General features: G+C 34.5%; 1 protein-coding gene across 2 annotated transcripts in view; it reads left to right on the forward strand.

Annotated features, from left to right (window-relative positions):
* CNBD1 (cyclic nucleotide binding domain containing 1) overlaps positions 1 to 13,063 on the forward strand; it is a 581,166-nt gene that overhangs the window by 23,043 nt on the left and 545,060 nt on the right. The window lies entirely within an intron of this gene.

Below are 13,063 nucleotides of genomic sequence, written 5' to 3' on the forward strand. Positions count from 1 at the left end.
AACTCCTTTCTCCAAGTGGGGTTTTCGGAATTATAAAACTGGTTGTTTCCTTCCATATCCATCAGTGTCCACCCACCCTCTTATCTTCCTTCACTCATCCTTCATGGGACTGCTGAGGAATGCCTTAGGTTTGCAGAGTTTTCTCTCTCTACTTTAAAACATCTCCAAGTCACATCCTTGTACTTTGCAATCCATTTCAAATTATTTTTATATTGTTGTATGTCTTCTCATTTCTTCTTTCTCAGAGAGAGAGAGAAGAAGGCATTCAACTTTGATATTGCTTGGATTTCTGTCAAGAGGGATCATTTTCCCCTGTGCATTGCTGCCTCCTCCTCGCTCCCAGTGCCTTTCGACATGGAGTAAAGAATGAAGTCCACTCACTCCTGAGACCTATTGCCTGGTGTGAATCCTGTCTCAGCCTCTTACCCTCTGTGTGACTTTATACTGCTTACTACATTTCTCTGCCTTGGTTTTTTCATTTGTAAAATGGAGATAACAATAGTACTCACTTTAAAGGGTTACTAGGATGATTAATGAGCCTAATATATGTAAATAGTGTCTGGTACGTAGGGTTCCAAAAGTGTTAGTTTTTTTTTTATTATTGTTATTCAGAAAAGCTCATCCAATATTTTAAGTGTCTTGAAAAATGTTAACATCCAAGCTTTGAATCTATCTTATGTGTTGGTCCCTTTTCTAATGCATGAGAAGCTTTTGGAACTAAATGGCCTTTTTGCTTTCATTTTCCTTTTGCTTTCTGGCCCAGACTCATTTCACTTTCAAAATACTTCTAGATTTTTTTCTCTTGGGGGATCATAATAAGAGAGATTGAATCATCTAGATCTAGTTCTGTCAAAGTATCCCCTCTACATAAATGTGATCAGCCTTCCTCTTCCTGGATTGAATCATTCCTCTTGGGCAGTGTCCTCTCATGAGACAGTTATCTCATTCAGGTCTAGTCTGGCTGTACTGCCTGACTCCCTCTAGTAAGTCTTATGTTTACTGTGTCTTCTGTTAGAAACCCAAATCCTGAAATTGTTGGATGTGTTCTTTTGGAGCACTGGTACACACTAGGGGCCTGGGGGAACAGGTTTTAAGGTATGTGCATATAGGTTTTGCATCATTCTGTTAGAAATACAATATATAGTTACAAATACAAAATCAGATATGAAGATGAATATTTACTTGGAATGAGAATAAAATTACAACAAATTAATAAAAGCTTGGAAGTCCGGTCCTTTTCCTCCCTTGACATTTCTTTAGACAGTTTACCAGAAATACATTCACAGGATTTATTTAAAAACTTCAGAATTCAAGTGATTTCAACAAATTGAGAGGAAATTTAGGAAAAATGTATTTATCAATATTATTAGTTCTTTATGTATTATAGATGAAAAGTGACCAATAAACTACTCTTTTACCCTATAATAAAAATAGGAAGGCTGAGAATTAAATGATTCAAGGTTTTACATTTTTGTACATGAAACTCACAAAAGGCATTAATTTTGATTCTAAAAAAGTTTCTTTTATTAGAATAAGGGCAGTAGGTTGATATATTATCCTAGGATTTTTTAATTGAAGATAAAATAAAAAATTAATAACAAAGGGAGGATGATATCACTTCGGATTTTTTAATTTTTGAGTGCAAGATTTTTCATCCTAGTAGACTACAAGCTCCATGAAGGCAGATTTGTTTTATTTATATTAGTGTTTCCTACTCCTTGACATTTGGCATAGAGTTCAATGTTTTGCACTGGATTTTATTTTGATGTTCAGTAGAAATAAATATCTTCTGATGATTCAAAAAAAATGTACAAGACTTTTCTGTGTTGATTATAAATAAGTTAGGATAGATTTGGACTTACAGTTTTTCTTTTTAGTATTGTCTAGAGAGCAGATTATTTTTAAATATTACTTTCAATCAAGAAATCTTAATTATATGCATATCTGTGGAAAAATGTTTTCATATATGTACACAATATGAAATAATTAAATCAAGATGATTAACATATCCATCACTTCTCTTACTTTTTTTGTGATGAGACATTTGAAATTTGCTCTCCTGGCTATTATATAAACAATATATTATTATTTACTGTAGTCACCCTGTTGTGCAATACATCTTAAAAACCTTTTACTCCTGTCTAATTGAATCTTTATACCCTTTCATCAACATCTCCACATTCCTCCCCAGCAACCTAGCTCCTAGTAACCACCATTCTACTCTCTGCTTCCATGACTTTCATGTTTTCAGATTCCACCTCTATGTGAGATCATATGGTATATGTCTTTTGGTGCCTGCTTTATCTTACTTAGCATAATGTCCTTGATGTTATTCATGGTGTTGCAGAAGAATTTCCTTCTTTTAAAGACTGAACAGTATTCCACTGTGCATAAGTACTACATTTTTTTAAAGCCATTTGTTCATTGATGGACATTTAGGTTGATTTCACATTTTGGCTCTTGTGAAAAGTGCTGCAATAAACATGGGAATGTAGATATCTCTTCAACATATTGATTTCAGTTTCTTTGGATAGATACCCAGAAGTGAGGTTTCTGCATCATATGTTAATTCTATTTTTAGTCTTTCTGACGAAACTCCATACTGTTTTCCATAATGGCTGTACTAATTTACATTCCCACTAACAGTGTACCTGTATGAGGGTTCCTTTTTGTTCAGGTCCTCATTCTAACAGATATTAGGTAATATCTCACTGTGGCTTTAGTTTTCATTTCCCCATTGATTACTGCTATTGAGCATTTGTTATTTTTTTCATGAACACATTTGCTATACATATGTCTTCTTTGGCAAAGTAGGTGTTCAAAAAAACTGTCCATTTTTAATCATTTCTTTTTCCTTGCCACTGAGTGGTTTGAGTTCCTTGTATATTTGGATATTAATTCCTTATTAGATATATAGTTTGCAAATATTTTTCCCATTCTGTAGGTTGTTTCTTCACTTCGTTGATTGTTTCCTTGGTTGTGCAGAAGCTTTTAGTTTGATGTAATCTCATTTGATTGTTTTTGCTTTTGTTGCCTATGCTTTCAGATCATACTCAAGAAATCTTTGCTCAGACCAATGTCATGGAGATTTTCCTCTATGTTTTATCCTAGCAGTTCTATGTTTAAGTTTTAGATCTTTTGTATTTAATCCATTTTGAGTTTATTTTTGTATATGGTGAGAGGTAATTGTCTAATTTCATTCTCTGCTGTGGACATCCAGTGTTTTAAAGCACCACTTCTTAGAGAGACTGTCCTTTTTCCATTGTGTGTTCTTGGCAATTTTGTCAATAATCAATTTATTATAACTGTGTGTGTTTTTTTCTGGGTTTTCTATCCTGTTCAATTGATCAATATGTCTGTTTTTATGCCAGCACCATACTCTTTTGATTATACTAGCTTTATAATATATTTTGAATTCAGGGAGTGAGATGCCTTTGGCTTTGCTCTTTTTGCTCGAGACTCTTTTTGCTCAAGACTCTTTGGTTATTTGGGGTCTTTAGTGGTTCCATACAAATTTTAGAATTGTTTTTTCTATTTTTGTGAAGATGGCATTGGAACTGTGATACAGTTTGCCTTGAATCTGTACATCACTTTTGGTAGGATGGACATTTTAACCATATTAATTGTTCTAATCAGTGAACATGGATATCCTTCTATTTGTGTTTTCAATTTCTTTCATTAGTGTTTCAGTATACAGATCTTTAAACTTTTTTGGTTAAATTCACACTAAGTAGTCTACTTTGTTGTTGCTATCGTAAATAGAATTATTTTTCTAGGATTTGTTTGGGTGGTTTGTGTATAGAAGCATGACTAACTTTTGTACATTCATTTTGTATATCCTATAACTTTACTATATTTATTTATTCTAATAGCTTTTGGTGGAGTCTCTAGGCTTTCATACTTATAAGATCCATTTTGTCTGCAACTGGAGACAGTTTCCCTGCTTCCTTCCCCATTGGGCTGTATTTTTTTTTTTTTTCTTTCTTTTGCCTAATTGCTCTGGCTACGACTTTCAATACTATGTTGAAAAGAAGTAATGAAAGTGGGCATACTTGTCTTGTTCTTGATCTTAGATGAAAAAATGTCAACTTTTCACCTTTGAGTAAAGTGTTAGCTGTTGGTTTATCATATATGGCCTTTATTGTGTTTATGTACATTCCTTCTATTGAGAGTTTTTATTATAAAAAAGGTCGAATACTTATAAAAGCTGTAACCCATGAATACTTGAATACTTATAAAAACTATCACCCATGAACAGCTTTTAGTCCAAAGTTCATTTATAAATTAACTGTCAAGCATTCAGAATTTTCCAAAGACACAATATTATTGAATCACAGAATTGTAGAACAGGAAGTCAACTCAATCCTCTAGTGGAAACTCTTTAATCTAAATATGATTGTTAATCATTGTTCTTCAAAACAAAAAAGCTAACTGACAAAGTCATAGAGTACCCAATTTTCCCTAATTTGCTCAAAATATATCGAAATGTTATGCTTTTATAATAAAGAAGAAAATAACATTTTAAAATTTATAGTAATTAATGAAAAATTAAAAAATTGAGTAATTGTTTCTTTCTCACTGTTTCAGTACCTTTAATTAGAAAAGTATTAAGAGTTTGATACAGATAATTATGATAATTTTAAGGAGGTTCCTGGAAAACCATAAGGCCTTTAGAGTATATTCATTATTAATTTTTGTTTCAAAAATATCTTACTTTCCTCTTTCTTCTCTTTTTTCACTCACAGGATGTTGGTGAGAACCTTTCTTTTTCTTAATGAGAATGTTTTGATAATTCTGTTGGCTTTCCAGACATAATTAGACATGTATTTTTGTCTTCAAAAATAAAGAAATGAAGAAATAGGGGACTTTTGTTTTTATGGATATGAAGTTTGAAAGAGAAAGGAAAGGGAGGAGAGCTTTAAAAAGATGGTTTACGTACACATAAAAGAAATGATCTGAGCTTTGAGCCATTAAACATTGCTTTGTCTGGAATGAAGCCATTTTTTATTTTGAGGTTTCCTCTGATGACCACTAGCTGGCACTGTCAATCCAGAACAGCCCTGTCTTTTGGGATGGCTGAAAATGTGGGCAGATATTGGTGGGATCTTACATTTATTCAATAGGTTGTTAACATTTATTCAATAGGTTGTTAATTCAAGGCATGCCTATTAATAATGTTTTACCTAACGTGTACACTCTTATAGGCAATTGTTTAGGCAAGGTTTTCTACCTAGGGCGGTACCTTCACTAGGGGGCATTTGAAATGTACACATATTTATAGTTATTACCATGACTCAAAGGAAGTAGGGGATTTTAAACCTTTAGTAATGTGCAGTAAAATCTTGCACATTGTCCCAACCAAAATGTCGATAGTTCTCCTTCTCCCGTCTTCCCTTCCTCTTAAGGAACACTGGTCTAGATGATATTATCTTAAACTTTCTCAAATTAGAGGAGTTGCTATAGATAATTGCTAAGATTTCATTAACCTTCAGATTTCCCTAGATCTTGATTTCAGAAACAAACTCATTCTTTCCTGAAAACTCGCTTTCTTTCTCTATTTCTATACATATCACTACAGTTAGACTATAAATTCCTGGGGGAAAAAAGCAACACTATTTGTTTGGTGCACCTGAGAATTTTTACTGCTTATTTCAGTGCATGATACATAGTTGACATTCAAGAAATACTTGTGGAAGGCCTGCATTTACCCAGTAATTAAAGCATGAAAATCTTGCAGGCATGTTTTGTTACCTTTTCTCTTTATTTCTCCATGTGTTATAATTAGATTCTACTGTTCCATTGTATCTCTACTGTTTATCACTCATTTTTTAATGTACTACTCCACTCTAGCTTTTATTACCTGAATCCAGGACTACCAAACTTCTAAGTGGAATTACATTCTCAAATCTCTTCTCATCTTAATTCCACATAATGTACTACAACAAGTTAAATCTATTTTGTTCATATGTTTTAATATATTAATTTTTGAATACTTTTGGCTTTACAGAAAATTTGAGTAGAAGGTATAACTTCCACATATACCTTGACCCCTCCTTCCTAGTTTCGCATATTATCAATATCTTGCAGAAGCATCGTATGTGTGTTGCAATTTTTAGCCAGTGTTGATATATTACTATTAACTAAAACCCATTTACATTAGGGATTACTGCTGGTGTTGAACATTGTAGGGCTTTTGACAAGTATATAATGACTGTGGGTCAACCATTCCATGTAATGATGTGTGTTCAACATCACGGAATAGTTTTACTACTCAAAATCTTCTGCTCCATCTCCTCTCCCTCCCTTCTCCCTACCCTCAACCCCTGACAACCACTGATTTTTTCCTCTGTCTCCATAATTTTGCCTTTTTTAGAATGTCATATAGTTGGAATAATACTGTATATATTATTTTCAGATTGCCTTCTGTCTTAGTCTGTTTTCTGTTGCTGTAAAAGAATATCAGAGATTGGATAATTTATAAAGAAAATAAATGTATTTCTCACACCTCTGGGGGCTGCGAAGTCAAAGGGCATGAGACTGGCATCTGGCAAGAGTCATCTTATGGTATAAGGGTGGAAGGCAAAAGCAAGCTTTTGAAAGATAGAGAAGATAGAGAAAGACACCAAGGACTAGACTTGCTTTGTATCAACTCTCATGATAATTAACCTGCTAATGTGATAATGGCATTAATTCATGAGTCGTACCCTCATGATTCAGTCACCTTTATTAAGCCCCACCTTACAACACTGTGGCACTGGGGATTAAGTTTCAAAAGCGTGAATTTTGGGTGGCACATTTAAACCACAGCAGCTTCCTTCACTAAACAATATGTATTTAAGTTTTTTTCTCTGTGTGTGTGTGCGTGTGTGTATTTGGCTTGATAGCTCATTCCTTTTAATGCTGAATAATATTTATTGTATGGATATACTAATCTACATATATTTGTGTTTCATGCTTAATTTTTATTTCATGAATTTATTCTGTGGATCTACATATATATATATAGTGTGTGTGTGTATGTGTGTGTATTTGGCTTGATAGCTTATTCCTTTTATTGCTGAATAGTATTTATTGTATGCATATACCACTGAGTATACCACATATTGTATTCAAATACAATATGATATATCTTTTATATACAAAGACCACACACTTAAACATAAATCTATAAATTAAATATCTACTGGTTCACTGAAATGTATATAAAGACACGAAAAAGGCTAAAATGATATTCACTGATTTAATATGGGTTTTCTCTGAGGGTGGTGAAAAAGTTCAGTGTCAAGTGATGGTCAGAATAGTGGTCAAAATAAAATTCAAAATAACTTATGTTGTTTTCAATTTTACAAGAGATTTTTCTGTTGCATGTCTACTCTTTGAATTACTAATTTCAAAAGAAATGAATACACAGATTCAAGACTTACTATAAAGCTACAGCAATCAAGACAATGTGGTATTAGCAAAATAGACAAATGGATCAATGAAACAGAATACAGAGGTCATGAGTAGACCCACACAAATATGTCAACTGATCTTTAACAAAAGAGCAAGTCAATTCAATGGAGAAAGTATGGATTTTCAATAAATGATACTAAAACAACTGGATATCCATATCCCCCCCCCAAAAAATTTATGTGTCTAGACAGAGACCTTACATTATTCACAAAATTAACTCAAAATGGATCATAGACGTAAATTTAAAATGTAAAAGTATAAAACCATATAAGATAACAACGGAAAAAATCTAGGTAACGTTGGGTTTGGTGATGACTTCTTAGGTAATACACCAAAAGCATGACTGATGAAAAATGAAATGATTAAGCTAAACTTCCTTAAAATTCAAATCTTCTCCTCTGCTGAAGACACTGTTAGAATAAAAAAAAAGGCAATGCAATTTACTTATGTAACAAACCTGCATGTGTACCCCTGAAACTGAAATAAAAGTGAAAAATAAAAAATAAAATATCTGGTTTATATACCCAATGGACTACTATTCAGCCCTAAGGAAGAATGAGATCTTGCCATTTGCCACAACATAGATGAACCCAGAGGCCCTTACGTTAAGTTAAATAAGCCAGACACAGAAAGTAAAATACTTCTTGATCTCACTTATATGTGAAATTTAAAAAAAATGCAAATACAGAGATAGATAACAGTGGTTACTAGGGGCAAGGGTGAAGGGAGGAAATGGGGAGATGTAGATCAGAGGACACAAAGTAGAATATATGTAGGATGAACAAGTGAAGAGATCTAATACACAATATGAGGACTATAGGCAATAACATTGCACTGTATTTGGGATTCATGCTAAATGAGTAGATTTGAGCTGTTCTTGCCACACACAAAAAAATGGGTAACTATATGAAATGATGGATATGTTAATTTGCTTCCCTATAGAAATCTTTTTATTATCTGTGTGTATTCTATAACATCATATTGTACACTTAAATTATACAGTAAAAATAAAATTTAAAGATACTAAAAATATATGTAATTTTCAATTTGAGATTTTCCACTTTGTTCTTCAAGTTTGATTGGCTATTCCTGATAGTCTCTTGTTATTAATCATCATTGTGATTCCCTCCTTTATTTTCATAAAGATCTTATATATAACTCTTTTATATTTTATGTCTAACATAGGGTAATTTATAGACTTAGGGATATAAATCTGATACTGTTGCTGCTGGCTTGCACTTATGGCAGCTTGTCTTTCCAGGTGATCTTTCTGTGAAAGATTTGCTTATTAACATGTAGTAGTAACATGTGGCCTAAATTATGAAAAATTCTTCAACAGAAAATTTATATCTATCTCTTCCTAGACTCAGTGTTCACCATCAAGCTAAGCTACTCCATTCTCCTTCAAGAGTCCTTCCACAAAGATGGCTGGGCTCCCCTCCTTGTTCCTCAGTCATGGCTCAGTTCCTCCCACCCATGCTCCTTCGTATCAGTGACTGCCTTTAGAACACCGTACCACTCCTCTCTGCCCATTGCTCACATCTCAAGTATCAACTCACTTTCCCCCTTCTTTTCTTGCAATGTGGTAGGTCTTGGAGACCTAGGTCACCTTTCATAAGACCAGCAATGCACCAGAAATTTGTTATGCAGGATATGTGCAACAACAGGGCTCTTTAGAGAATCAAGACTGCCATGCTGCAAAAACCTTGAAGATTTTTTTTCTTCTTTTGCATTTTGGCATGTGTGAGTATAAGGTATGTTCTCAGGTGTGTTAGAAGGTGTGTTCTTCTAAGGTATAAGATAGGTTCTACCCTACCAGTATATGAGTGCCAGATATTTCCTTTTAAATAGTTCTGTTCTAATGATCAATGTTTTTCCTGAGTCTGTGTCTAGGTACTTTTTAATAAAGAAATCTTTCTCATAACTAGATTTTTATTTTTCTTTTCTTTTCTTTTTTTTTTTTTTTGAGACGGAGTCTCGCTCTGTCGCCCAGGCTGGAGTGCAGTGGCCGGATCTCAGCTCACTGCACGCTCCACCTCCGGGGTTTACGCCATTCTCCTGCCTCAGCCTCCTGAGTAGCTGGGACTACAGGCGCCCGCCAGCTCGCCCGGCTAGTTTTTTTGTATTTTTTTTTAGTAGAGACGGGGTTTCACCATGTTAGCCAGGATGGTCTCGATCTCCTGACCTTGTGATCCAGCCCGTCTCGGCCTCCCAAAGTGCTGGGATTACAGGCTTGAGCCACCGCGCCCGGCCATAACTAGATTTTTCTAGTCTTAATAGCATTTAACATGACAAGCACTGCATTTATATGTATTGCTCCAGGAAGATTTGATGGTGACTCACATTCTTGTCCTTTTTTCCATTAAAAGTGAGGTTTCTAGCCCTGTGATTTTAATAAAAATTTAAAAACTGATATCTAAATGCTGTACATTGTGTACCTGGATTTACATTAACAATTAACATTTTTATATGCCTAATATACTATAAACAGTGGATCTGAAGTTTTACTTTTATTATTTCTAGCTACTATAAAAATCCTAAAGATAGGAAGTCCCTTTCTAAAGATAAAAAAATAAATGAAAGGTTTAAATACTTCACATAAGCTTACAGGACTTCAATTTTATGTGCAAATCATATATTGATTCTCAAAATAGGGAGAACTTTAGTTAGTTATTTCAGGGGAAGTAAACTTTCATGACTGATCAATATCTCTCTAAGAGGTTTACATTCAATCTTACAGTTAATTTTGTCAAACAGATCTTTAAATTTTCTTTCAGTACTTTATGAAAATGAAAAGTTTGAGATTAATCTTAATGTTTAATTGCAATAGCATGTGGAACTTCTTTGAAAAAATATAATTTTGAAGGCATAAAGTCATTGGCTAATGAGCTTTGTCCATGAATAAGGCTAGAAACTCACATTTCCAAAAAAAATTTAAATAAGAAGAGAAGACATTGAATAGCGTGAAACTTTGTAGTGGCCTAATGTTAAATACCCTGACATTTTTATGGAATGTTAATTTTTCAACTCATATGGTAATAAAAGAATGACATGCATTATGAAAATGTGTTTATATATGCAGTATAGAATCAGCTTAATTCTTATCAAATGTACCTGCCTCCTTTATCAGGATATCACTTATATTGTTTTTAATTTTCATCAAATACGTGTGTAGATGCTATGATATTTGTAAGACAAATTCAGGAGGAAACAATCTATAAGTGATTGAATATATTCAACTTTTATGACTTGCCTTAGTTAACTTAAAATGAAAAATGTGAATTGCCTTAGGGCAAACACATAAATATAATTAATCAATAAGCATCTTATTAAAAGCTTATTATGTTTTCAGACCTGTGAGCAAAACTGAATGAGATGCAGAAGAAATATTGCATTAGGGCATTTCTGGCTGCTATAGATAAACACTAAATCTCAGTAGCTTTACATAATATAATTTTATTTCTTTCCCACATAATGCTGTAAAGGGGTGCTTTTCATTGACAGTTTGTTCTTTTAGTTTAGAAACTCAGGCCTCTACCAAACATTTGCTCTTCAGTCTTTATTGTGTGGCTTCCAAGGCCACCTTGTTCCTCTGCATCAAGCTGGAAGGGAAAAGGACCTTGAGAATCTTCTGTGGAAGAATCTTTTTTGGCGCATCCTTCTGCCTTCTCTTTTCTATTCCACTGGGTAGAACTCAGCCATGAGAACACCGAGTAGATTAGCCTAGAACAGGGGAAGGGTGATCACTTAAAGCCCTTGGTAGTATTCCCTGACAGTACGACGTGTTCCTTCCTTCCTTCTCTACTAGATTGTGCCTATGATGAGAAATGGAAGACCCTTAATCTTAGAGCAAGATGATTGGAATGTGTTCACTCATTTTGCTACTTTATATAAGCATAGGCAGGTAATTTAAACTTTATGTTCATCATTTCCTTATCTGTAAAATGACAAACACATTTCTAAATAATAATACATCCAAATCTAATATAGTCAGTGATTTTATATCTACTTTAAAGGCTTCCGTATGCTCCTCCAAACTTTATCTTCTTTTTGGGCACAGGGCTAGACTACATTTACCAATCTCCCTTGTAGTTAGGGAGACTGCGTTTATCTTCAAATATAGTCACACTGGGTGTTAGAGATTTAATATATGCCTTTTTGGGAGAGGGGGAACCATACAATCCATAGCAGTTATTAACATTTAAAAATAAGACATTTTTACATGAGAGTACAGATTTCTGACTTCTGTAGAAAACTACAGGATCTGAACACATTGAACTTCTATTAATACATGATAAAAATGGTCTTAAGGGCGAGGTCACAGGTCCCTCCATGAGGACATGGTCTTTTCAGGTTACCTGCAGTTCCCACCTTATGATACTTGCTTGGATACGATAAGCATTTAATTTTGTAATCCCTGTATATAGAGAATCCTGAGAGTGCTCTAGAGTTCTGCTGTGTAAACCTATATATTTTGAATGTATTTCCCTTTCATCTGCTTGAGGAAGTTGGAGTTATTTTCTTATTGATGAGTTCATTGCAGGTAAGCTTCAATGAAGTGGCAACTTCTTTGTCCATGGGTAGTATTTACTCATAGCCTGGTAAATCACGAAAAACATCTTCAGGACAGAATTGAAGGGTCAGATAGGTATTTAGGTCCATGATCTACTCTCCAACTCTACCATAATTCTAAACATTTCTTTGTCTCTGGCATGCTAATTATTTTATGTTTCCCCTCAGCTACTTCTGTATTCCATATTTAGATACATTTATTTACAGATTTCACATGGTTTTAGACAATAATACTTTTCTACTGAACACACAGACATATGTTGTTGTTTCAACAAGAGATTCAGAAGTAGGAATATGTTCTACATTACATTTTTGGGACATAGAATATACATTATAGCATTACAGGTCATTTAGGGGCTCAGTCTGAAAATCATGTCATCTCCAGCTCTAGCATTTGACTCTTCCGTTTCAACCTTCCACGTATTTCACTTTTTGGACATACTACTTTTGGAGACCCAGATCCTAGACACTGAATCCATGTACGTTACCAACCACATCTTGGAAATTCTCAAGAATTAGGTGAAGGAGGCAGCTAACTAAGGTTATATACATAAAGTATGTAAGTGTAACTAAGGTTATACACATAAAAAATGACTTGGGTAAAAGTCTTAGTATTTGGGAAGAAATTTTTTAGCCACTCCAAAGATGATATAACCAGATCACAGATTGGAATAGGATTCCAAGTTTTGTAGCATAGGCTGCATATGTCTACACTTTTTTTTTTTGAGGCGGAGTCTCGCTTTGTCGCCCGAGCTGGAGTGCAGTGGCCGGATCTCAGCTCCCTGCAAGCTCCGCCTCCTGGGTTTACGCCATTCTCCTGCCTCAGCCTCCTGAGTAGCTGGGACTACAGGCGCCCGCCAGCTCGCCCGGCTAGTTTTTTGTATTTTTTAGTAGAGACGGGGTTTCACCTTGTTAGCCAGGATGGTCTCGATCTGCTGACCTGGTGATCCGCCCGTCTCGGCCTCCCAAAGTGCTGGGATTACAGGCTTGAGCCACTGCGCCCGGCCCATATGTCTACACTTTTGTACTCTTTGAA

The sequence above is a fragment of the Rhinopithecus roxellana genome, chromosome 9 (assembly GCF_007565055.1).
Source record: "Rhinopithecus roxellana isolate Shanxi Qingling chromosome 9, ASM756505v1, whole genome shotgun sequence".
NCBI classification, from domain to species: domain Eukaryota; kingdom Metazoa; phylum Chordata; class Mammalia; order Primates; family Cercopithecidae; genus Rhinopithecus; species Rhinopithecus roxellana.